This window comes from Amphiura filiformis, unplaced genomic scaffold (genome assembly GCF_039555335.1).
Source record: "Amphiura filiformis unplaced genomic scaffold, Afil_fr2py scaffold_216, whole genome shotgun sequence".
Classification (NCBI taxonomy): domain Eukaryota; kingdom Metazoa; phylum Echinodermata; class Ophiuroidea; order Amphilepidida; family Amphiuridae; genus Amphiura; species Amphiura filiformis.
In genome coordinates, this window is record NW_027305680.1 from 86,491 (window position 1) to 96,110 (window position 9,620).

At 33.4% G+C, this 9,620-nt stretch overlaps 3 non-coding genes across 3 annotated transcripts; all 3 read left to right on the plus strand.

Moving 5' to 3' along the window:
• The first annotated feature begins 3,524 nt into the window (after nt 1–3,524).
• On the plus strand, nt 3,525–3,596 carry Trnaw-cca (transfer RNA tryptophan (anticodon CCA)). The gene has a single exon. It is a non-coding gene; the product is annotated as a tRNA-Trp (tRNA).
• A 1,871-nt stretch (nt 3,597–5,467) lies between these two features.
• Nucleotides 5,468–5,540, plus strand: Trnaw-cca (transfer RNA tryptophan (anticodon CCA)). Its single transcript has one exon. It is a non-coding gene; the product is annotated as a tRNA-Trp (tRNA).
• Nucleotides 5,541–7,724: 2,184 nt separating this feature from the next.
• Trnaw-cca (transfer RNA tryptophan (anticodon CCA)) lies at nt 7,725–7,796 on the plus strand. The gene has a single exon. It is a non-coding gene; the product is annotated as a tRNA-Trp (tRNA).
• Nucleotides 7,797–9,620: the final 1,824 nt, after the last annotated feature.

Genomic DNA, 9,620 nt, shown 5'->3' on the forward strand with positions numbered 1-9,620 from the left:
ATGGGCTATTAATTTTTGTCATAGTTTTTTTTGTTTTGTTTTTTTTTTGCTATTTTTTTCTTTTTTTTCATTTTGTGAAGAAATGAGAAAAAATGGACAAAGCAAAGTGCTACAAAATGAAGGGCCAAATCTTCTCGTTCTATTAATGCATCGGTATCAATGTAGCTTACATGCTTTTAAAGGTAGAAAACTTTATCCATTTTTGTTTCTCATTTCTTCACAAAATGCAAAAAACGCAAAACAAAATGCAATGAGTGTTAGTACCCCCTTAAAATAATGTTGGGTATTTTTATATGTTTTTACTTTATATTATATAATATTTTTTAAGTAACATATTGTTTTTGCCTTAAGTAACAAAATCTCGAAAGTTTTTTTAATCTAAAGAGTCTCTTAATCATTAAATCATGTGTGCGAATATAGAACTTGAGAACAAAATATTTGTGGCCCAATATTTTACTAGAGCTTGACAGTGCTTGGAAAAAGATAGGAACTATTTTCTTGCATGGCATCTGATAAAGGTGCTTTAACATCACTGAAAAATATCAAGCTGTATAAGTCTACTTAGACCAGGGAAGTATTTGCCGAAACGTGATGGGAGGACATTTGATAAGTTGTGTCCCACACCCCAAAATGTGGAGGGGACGTGTCCCCGCTGCCCCCCCCCCCCTCCGGTATTGACGCCCATGGTAGTGATGCGTGGTTATAGTATGTTAATTAGCTTTAATTGTTACTATTGTCAGTTCTATATTTTGTCCATTGCTAAAATACTTTATATTACTATATAAATTCTATCATATGTGCAATTATTGCAACTTATCATTTTGCTCATAAATTGGTTTCATGTGAAGATGTGATTATATATAAATAAATCTAACTGAACTAAATAAACGAAAGAAAGATCGAAAGTTTGGAGGTTCGTGAAACCTACGTTTCTGCAAAGGTGTTCAATTTGGAGTGAAATTGAAGTGGGCTGTTGAGTGGCAGAAAGAGAAATTGCGATATTCTGGATTCTGTGCATTAGGTTATTATTAAAATTTGATATCTTTGATTGACATTAAAACCGTCCTCGAAGTAAACTTATTAATCTTATGATACATACTTAAAGTGTATGTAGCTGGGATGAAAAGCCGACAATCAATTGAAAATTGTGATCTTTCATATTGAAGATATACATTTTTCCCCAAAAAGACCTTAATTTTGTTGGGAGGGGGGAATCTATATCTTCAGTACGAAAGGGCAAAATTTGCATGATGGACGGCTTTTCATCCTAGCAACATACACATTAAATATGCCTACATATCATTCGATTAATACAATTTACTTCGAGGACTGTTAAATTTCAAAAATATCAATTTTTAATCATTTGCCATAAAATTTGTATTATATCACGAATTTCACAAAATCCATATTATATGCAGAAGGGTATTCCTCGTATTCAAAATGTAATTCGATATGTAAATGTGCTCTCAGGTCCCACAATAAGTATTGTGCAAACGTTACTATCCGAGCCCTTCAGATTGGTCTTAACTTTGCAATTATTATGTATACTTCCATAATTCAATAATATGGAAGTGTACATTATTTAGAATGAACAAGACTTTTTCCACTTCGACTTATTCAACTTCACCAAAAATTATTGAAATTTTTGTGAAATTCAGGCATAATTAGACCTATAGGTTTTTTTGTGTGCAAAATTTAGCCTTTTTCAACCATTGTTTGTCAAAAAAATTTCAAGTTGGTCAAAATTAGGCCTAACTCCTCTGAGGCTTTTTGGCGGAGGGGAAATGCCGGGGGGAAATGTCACAGCAGAGTTCAGATTTTCCAATGATTTTTAATTAAGGATTTTAAGGAATTCAAGCAGGGAGTCTAAGGGAACAAACCAAAAGATCGATGACGTCCTGTAAACGTAACTAGTTTCGTTTCTCAGCCAACCCCCTCCCTCCCTACCAGAAACGTAATAATGAATTGTTGAAAATTTTGACATAATAATGATAAAGACACATTCTTCTGACCGATGTTTTTGTACAAACGTAATCGAGTATTTTTACCACCTCCCCCCTAAACGAAACTAGTTTCGTTTATAGGACGTCATCGATCTTTTGGTTTGTTCCCTAAGTCAGTCCATTTAGTTCAAGTATATGGACTGTTCCATTTTCATTGTATTGCAGTTTAAGTTTTTCAACTTTGTGTAATAACAATAGAACATGCATAATTATTTAGGACTCTTTGTGCTACTTAGCAACCGAGATGCATTTTATTTCACTTGCATTTTTGAGATCTTGGAGTAAGCAACGCATTTTTGCGATGCGTCGATTTAAATTGTAATGTAGTTCAAATGATAGTTAAGTATTGAGACTTCTATCTAGTTTTGCTTGTGAAGCAAATTGACCGATTTTTGTTCTACAACACACCATCTGTGAGATGATATCCAGAAAAGCTAATGTATAGTGTGATGACGTCATCTGTATTTTCCTGCAAGTCAACTGAGCTGATTATGAAGTGAGTAAATTTACCTTATTTGCTGAAGTGTTTATGAAAATGCATGCTATGTTTCTAAGAAATTATTCATCCACACGATTGCTGGTGATTAAAAGTGAAAAATGAACTTCATCTTGAGATATTTATGCATAGCTGTGCACCTAAAATATTATCATAATTATTTTCTATTGGAAACCATTTGAAGTACTGTTAGTTTTAGTTTCACTTGAGAATCATGATCACAATTTATGTGCATAAAAAATACGTATTTTGAACAAAATGGAAGCTTAAACTCAATAAAAAATTTCATATCACAAATTATCGCGTTGGTTTGCAAGGTAGGGAACCTAGTCAGCCTACCATTTTTCTTGTAAGACGGTCTGGATTTTTGCAAATTATAGTAAAAGTCCACATAGGTCCCCAAAGTTTCTTTCAGATATTAAAAGATTAGATTCCCATAAAGACGAAACAGTAATCTATGTATTTTTTACATCGATTTTTCATAATCTTTTCGGCCTTTATTCTCACTAAATTCAGAAAATATTTTGGCGTATATAAAATTGAAATAAAATTCTTTGCCACCTAAACCACATAAACTGTAGCACGATTGGGTATCACGAATGTACAGTTAATATTCAAATATTCTTTTATACATATGATGCTTCAGTTTTTACACAAAAAAATATTTCATTGAAAACCCTCCCACTCGGCTATTTTAAAAAGGTAATCATGCTTCCTCAGCATGTGCAATAAATTAGCATCAAATTTTTTCTTAATCTAGCAGCATTTTAGAAACACGTGGTGAATCGCGGCCACTTAGTGCTGTAGGTTAACTTAGGTACCGCATGTAGTGCAGGGCGATCTATTCAAAATTGTATTCATCCATTGCTATGGTAGTTAATCCGATTAATTACGTCACTTCGACAGCGAATGTCGTTATACGACATCCACTTTATGCATGCATCAATCAATAAGATAATGATTGTGCATCAGTGTAATATACAAGTGGTATATGATTAGGAAAATGGTAGCTGATGTCAGCATCTGACTCCGTGGCGCAACGGTAGCGCGTCTGACTCCAGATCAGAAGGTTGCGTGTTCGAATCACGTCGGGGTCAATGGGCTAATAATTTTTGTCATAGTTTGTTTCACCTTACTTAAGGGGGTACTACACCCATTGCATTTTTTTTTTTTTTGCTTTTTTTCTTTGCTTTTTTTTGCTTTTTTTTTGCTTTTTTTTTTTTTTGCTTTTTTTTTTTTTTGCTTTTTTTTTTTTGCTTTTTTTTGCTTTTTTTTTCATTTTGTGAAGAAATGAGAAAAATGGACAAAGTGCTACAAAATGAAGGGCAAAATCTTCTCGTTCTATTAATGGCATCGGTATCAATGTAGCTTACATGCTTTTAAAGGTAGAAAACTTTGTCCATTTTTGTTTCTCATTTCTTCACAAAATGCAAAAAACGTAAAACAAAATGCAATGGGTGTTAGTACCCCCTTAAAATAAAGTTGGGTATTTTCATATGTTTTTACTTTATATTATATAATATATTTTAAGTAACATATTGTTTTTGCCTTAAGTAACAAAATCTCGAAAGTTTTTTATCTAAAGAGTCTCTGAATCATTAAATCATGTGTGCGAATATAGAACTTGAGAACAAAATATTTGTGGCCCAATATTTTACTAGAGCTTGACAGTGCTTGGAAAAAGATAGGAACTATTTTCTTGCATGGCATCTGATAAAGGTGCTTTAACATCACTGAAAAATATCAAGCTGTATAAGTCTACTTAGACCAGGGAAGTATTTGCCGAAACGTGATGGGAGGACATTTGATAAGTTGTGTCCCACACCCCAAAATGCGGAGGGGACGTGTCCCCGCTGCCCCCCCCCCCCTCCCCCGGTATTGACGCCCATGGTAGTGATGCATGGTTATAGTATGTTAATTAGCTTTAATTGTTACTATTGTCAGTTCTATATTTTGTCCATTGCTAAAATACTTTATATTACTCAAAATTCTATCATATGTGCAATTATTGTAACTTATCATTTTGCTCATAAATTGGTTTCATGTGAAGATGTGATTATATATAAATAAATCTAACTGAACTGAACTAAATAAACGAAAGAAAGATCGAAAGTTCGGAGGTTCGTGAAACCTACGTTTCTGCAAAGGTGTTCAATTTGGAGTGCTGTTGAGTGGCAGAAAGAAAAATTGCGATATTCTGGATTCTGTGCATTAGGTTATTATTAAAATTTGATATCTTTGATTGACATTAAAACCGTCCTCGAAGTAAACTTATTAATCTTATGATACATACTTAAAGTGTATGTAGCTGGGATGAAAAGCCGACAATCAATTGAAAATTGTGATCTTTCATATATGTCCCAAAGTTTCTTTCAGATATTAAAAGATTAGATTCCCATAAAGACGAAACAGTAATCTATGTCATTTTTACATAGATTTTTCATATTCTTTTCGGCCTTTATTCTCACTAAATTCAGAAAATATTTTGGCGTACATAAAATTGAAATAAAATTCTCTGCCACCTAAACCACATGTACAGTTAATATTCAAATATTCTTTTATACATGTGATGCTTCAGTTTTTACACAAAAATATTTCATTGAAAACCCTCCCACTCGGCTATTTTAAAAGGTAATCATGCTTCCTCAGCATGTGCAATAAATTAGCATCAATTTTTGTCTTATTCTAGCAGCCTTTTAGAAACACATGGTGAATCGCGGCCACTGCTGCAGGTTAAATGCATAGGTACCGCATGAACGATATAGTGAAGGGCGATCTATTATAAATTGTATTCATCCATTGCTATGGTAGTTAATCCGATTAATTACGTCACTTCGACAGCAAATGTCGTTATACGACATCCACTTTATGCATGAATCAATCAATAAGATAATGATTGTGCATGATGTAATTCAGTGTAATATACAAGTGGTATATGATTAGGAAAATGGTAGTTGATGTCAGCATCTGACTCCGTGGCGCAACGGTAGCGCGTCTGACTCCAGATCAGAAGGTTGCGTGTTCGAATCACGTCGGGTCAATGGGCTAATTATTTTTTGTCATCGTTTGTTTCACCTTACTTAAGGGGGTACTACAACCATTGCATTTGTTTTTGCTTTTTTTTTTTTTTTTTTGCATTTTGTGAAGAAATGAGAAAATAATTGGACAAAGTGCTATGCAAAATGAAGGGCCAAATCGTTTCGTTCTATTAATGGCATCGGTATCAATGTAGGTTATGCTTTTAAAGGTAGAAAACTTTGTCCATTTTTGTTTCTCATTTCTTCACAAAATGCAAAAAAATGCAATGGGTGTAGTACCCCCATGTTGGGTATTTTATATGTTTTTACTTTACATTATATAATATTTTTAAGTAACATATTGTTTTTGCCTTGAGTAACAAAATCTCGAAAGTTCTTTTATCTAAAGAGTCTCTTAATCATTAAATCATGTGTGCGAATATAGAACTTGAGAACACAATATGTGTGGCCCAAAATTTTACTAGAGCTGGACAGAGAATAAAAAAAAACAGGAACTATTTTCTTGCATGGCATCTGATAAAGGTGCTTAAACATCATAGCCAGTTAATTAGACCAGGGAAGTATTTGCCGAAACGTGGGGGCATTTGATATTGTGTACCCCCCCATTGCAAAATATGGAGGGACGTGTCCCCTGATTGACGCCCCCCAATTTGGAAAAGTATACAAAAGTCCCAAAATTCCAGAATCTCAAAACTCAGCACCCTCCCCCCAAATGAAATCCTGCGTACGGGCCTGCATAATTATGTGCAATTATTGTAATTTATCATTTTGAACATAAATTGCTTTCATGTGAAGATGTGATTATATATAAATAAATATAACTAGACTGAACTAAATAAACGAAAGAAAGAACGAAAGTTCGGAGGTTCGTGAAACCTCCGTTTTTGCAAAGGTGTTCAGTTGGAGTGAAATTGAAGTGGAATATTGAGTGGCATAAAGTTGCGAATTAGTATAGAAATGGCGATATTCTATACTTTTTTCCATTCGTTCGCCCGTTCGTGCCGCATGATGATGTACATTAAGTTATTAAAATTTGGTATGTTTGATTGATCCTCGAAGTAAACTGATTAATCTTAGGTATATACTTTGAGCCTTTTTCAACCATTTTTGGTCTAACATTATTAAAGTTGGTCAAAATTAGCCCTAACTCCTCTGAGGCTTTTTGGCTGAGGGGAAATATCACAGCAGATTTTTCCAATGATATTTAACATGTTTAATTAAGGGTTTTAAGGAGTTCAAGCTGGTATTTCACACCTTCCATATCCACAGAACTTTCTAGATTTTAATTACAATAGGATTCCCCCAGGGAGTCTAAGTCAGTCCATTTTTTGAGATGATATCCAGAAAAGCTAGTGTATAGTGTGATGACGTCATCTGTATTTTCCTGCAAGTCAACTGAGACATAAGTGAGTAAAGGTGAAGTGTTTATGAAAATGTTTCTAAAAAATTATTCATCCACACGATCGCTGGTGATTAAAAGTGAAAATTGAACTTCATCTTGAGATATTATGCATAGCTGTGCACCTAAAATATTATCATATTTTCTATTGGAAACCATTTGAAGTATTTTTTTTTTAATTCACTTGAGAATCATGATCACAATAATTATTTATGTGCATAAAAATACGTATTTTGAACAAAATGGAAGCTTAAACTCAATATGAATTTTCATATCACAAGCTAGTTGAGCCTACCATTTTTTTCTTGTAAGACGGTCTGGATTTTTGCAAATTATAGTAAAAGTCCACATAGGTCCCCAAAGTTTCTTTCAGATATTAAACGATTAGATTCCCATAAAGACGAAACAGTAATCTATGTATTTTTTACATAGATTTTTCATCATCTTTTCGGCCTTTATTCTCACTAAATTCAGAAAATATCAGGCTTCCTCAGCATATGCAATAAATTAGCATTAAATTTTAATTCTAGCAGCCTTTTAGAAACACATGGTGAATCGCGGCCAGTGCTGTAGGCATAGGTACCGCGTGAACGATGTAGGGCAGGGCGATCTATTCAAAATCGTATTCAACCATTGCTATGGTAGTTAATCCGATTAATTACGTCACTCCGACAACGAGTGTAGTTATACGACATCCACTTTATGCACGATCATGATTGTGCATGGTGTAATTCAGTATAATATACAAGTGGTATATGTTTAGGAAAATGAATTTGTTGTCAGCAACTGACTCCGTGGCGCAACGGTAGCGCGTCTGACTCCAGATCAGAAGGTTGCGTGTTCGAATCACGTCGGGGTCAATGGGCTAATAATTTTTGTCATAGTTTGTTTCACATTACTTAAGGGGTACTACACCCATTGCATTTTTTTATTTATTTATTTATTTTTTGCTTTTTTTTTTTGTATTTTGCAGGTTATATGCATTTAAAGGTAGAAAACTTTGTCCATTTTTGTTTCTCATTTCTTCACAAAATGCAAAAAACTCCAAAAAATGCAATGTTTGTAGTACCCCGATGTTGGGTATTTTTATATGTTTTTACGTTACATTATATAATATTTTTAAGTAATGCCTGATTGACGCCCCCCCCCCCAATTTGGAAAAGTATACAAAAAGTCCCAACATTTCATAATCTCAAAACTCAATAATTGTAACTTGTCATTCATATCATAAATTGGTTTCATGTGAAGATATAGATGGATAAATAAACTAAAGAAAGAACGAAAGTTCGGAGGTTCGTGAAAACTTCCGTTTTTGCAAAGGCGTTCATTTGGAGTGAAATTGAAGTGGAATATTGAGTGGCATAAAGTTACGAATTAGTATAGAAATGGCGATATTTCATACTGATTTTTTCCATTCATTCGCCCGTTCGTGCCGCATGATGATGTACATTAAGTTATTAAAATTTTGATTGATATTAAAACAGTCCTCGAAGTAAACTTATTAATCTTATGGTATATACTTAAAGTGTCATGATGTAGCTGGGATGAAAAGCCGACCATCAATTGAAAATTGTGATCTTTCATATTGAAGATATACATTTTTCCCCAAAAGACCTTAATTTTGTTGGTGTTTTTTTTGGGGGGGGGGATCTATATCTTCAGTATGAAAGGTCAAAATTTGCATGATGGACGGCTTTTTATCCTAGCAACATATACATTAAATATGCCTACATATCATTCAAGTAATACAATTTACTTCGAGGACTGTTAAATTTCAAAAATATCAATTTTTATTCATTTGCCATTGTATTATATCGCGAATTTCACAAAATCAATATTATTTGATATCAGAAGAGCATTCCTCGTATTCAAAATGCAATTCGATATGTCTTATGTGCTCTCAGGTCCCACAAAAGTAATATGCAACCGTTGCTATCCGAGCCTTAGCTTGGTCTTAACTTTGCAATTATGGAAGTATACATTATTTAGAATGGACAAGACTTGTTATGGATTTTGGTGAAATTTGGGCATTTTTATATTTTTTTTTGGTGCAAAATTTCTTGGCGGAGGGGAAGGAAAGAAGGAAGGAAGGAAGGAAGAAGATGAAGAAAATTTTCATTTTCTCGGTTTTTAGCTGTTGTAGCTTTTTGTGGCCTTTGGTCATGTTGGGGTTTTAAAAAAAATAAAGCAATGTTTCCTAGATATTTATATCTACTTTTTAAAAATGAATTAAAAAAATGTTGCTGATAAATTTTATTGTTGTTGCTTGAAAAAATACAAGCATTTTTGCCTAAATTTGACCTCACATGGATTTGACAAGTCTTTGCCATTATAAATATGCACACTTTTATATACTTCAGACCAACAATTTAACATTTATGAGACCCAAATGTTTCCACAAATCCAGGGTTAAGTCAAACTATTTTCTTCATTTTTGCGAAATTCGTAGCAACTTTAATTTTTTTTTATCCCTGCACAAGATGTGAATTGAATTTGGACCTGTTGAGCTCCAGAACTTGGTAACTGCATTTGCTATTAATTATGACATATTTTTGTTGTCCTTAAGCTTACGACCAGTTGAATTTTATATATTTTTGAGTGAATTTGGGGCACGTTTAGTAATTTTTTTTTTTTTTAGGTCGTGTAACTGCTGCTATCTACTGAAGATAGCTTGTATCGTATCG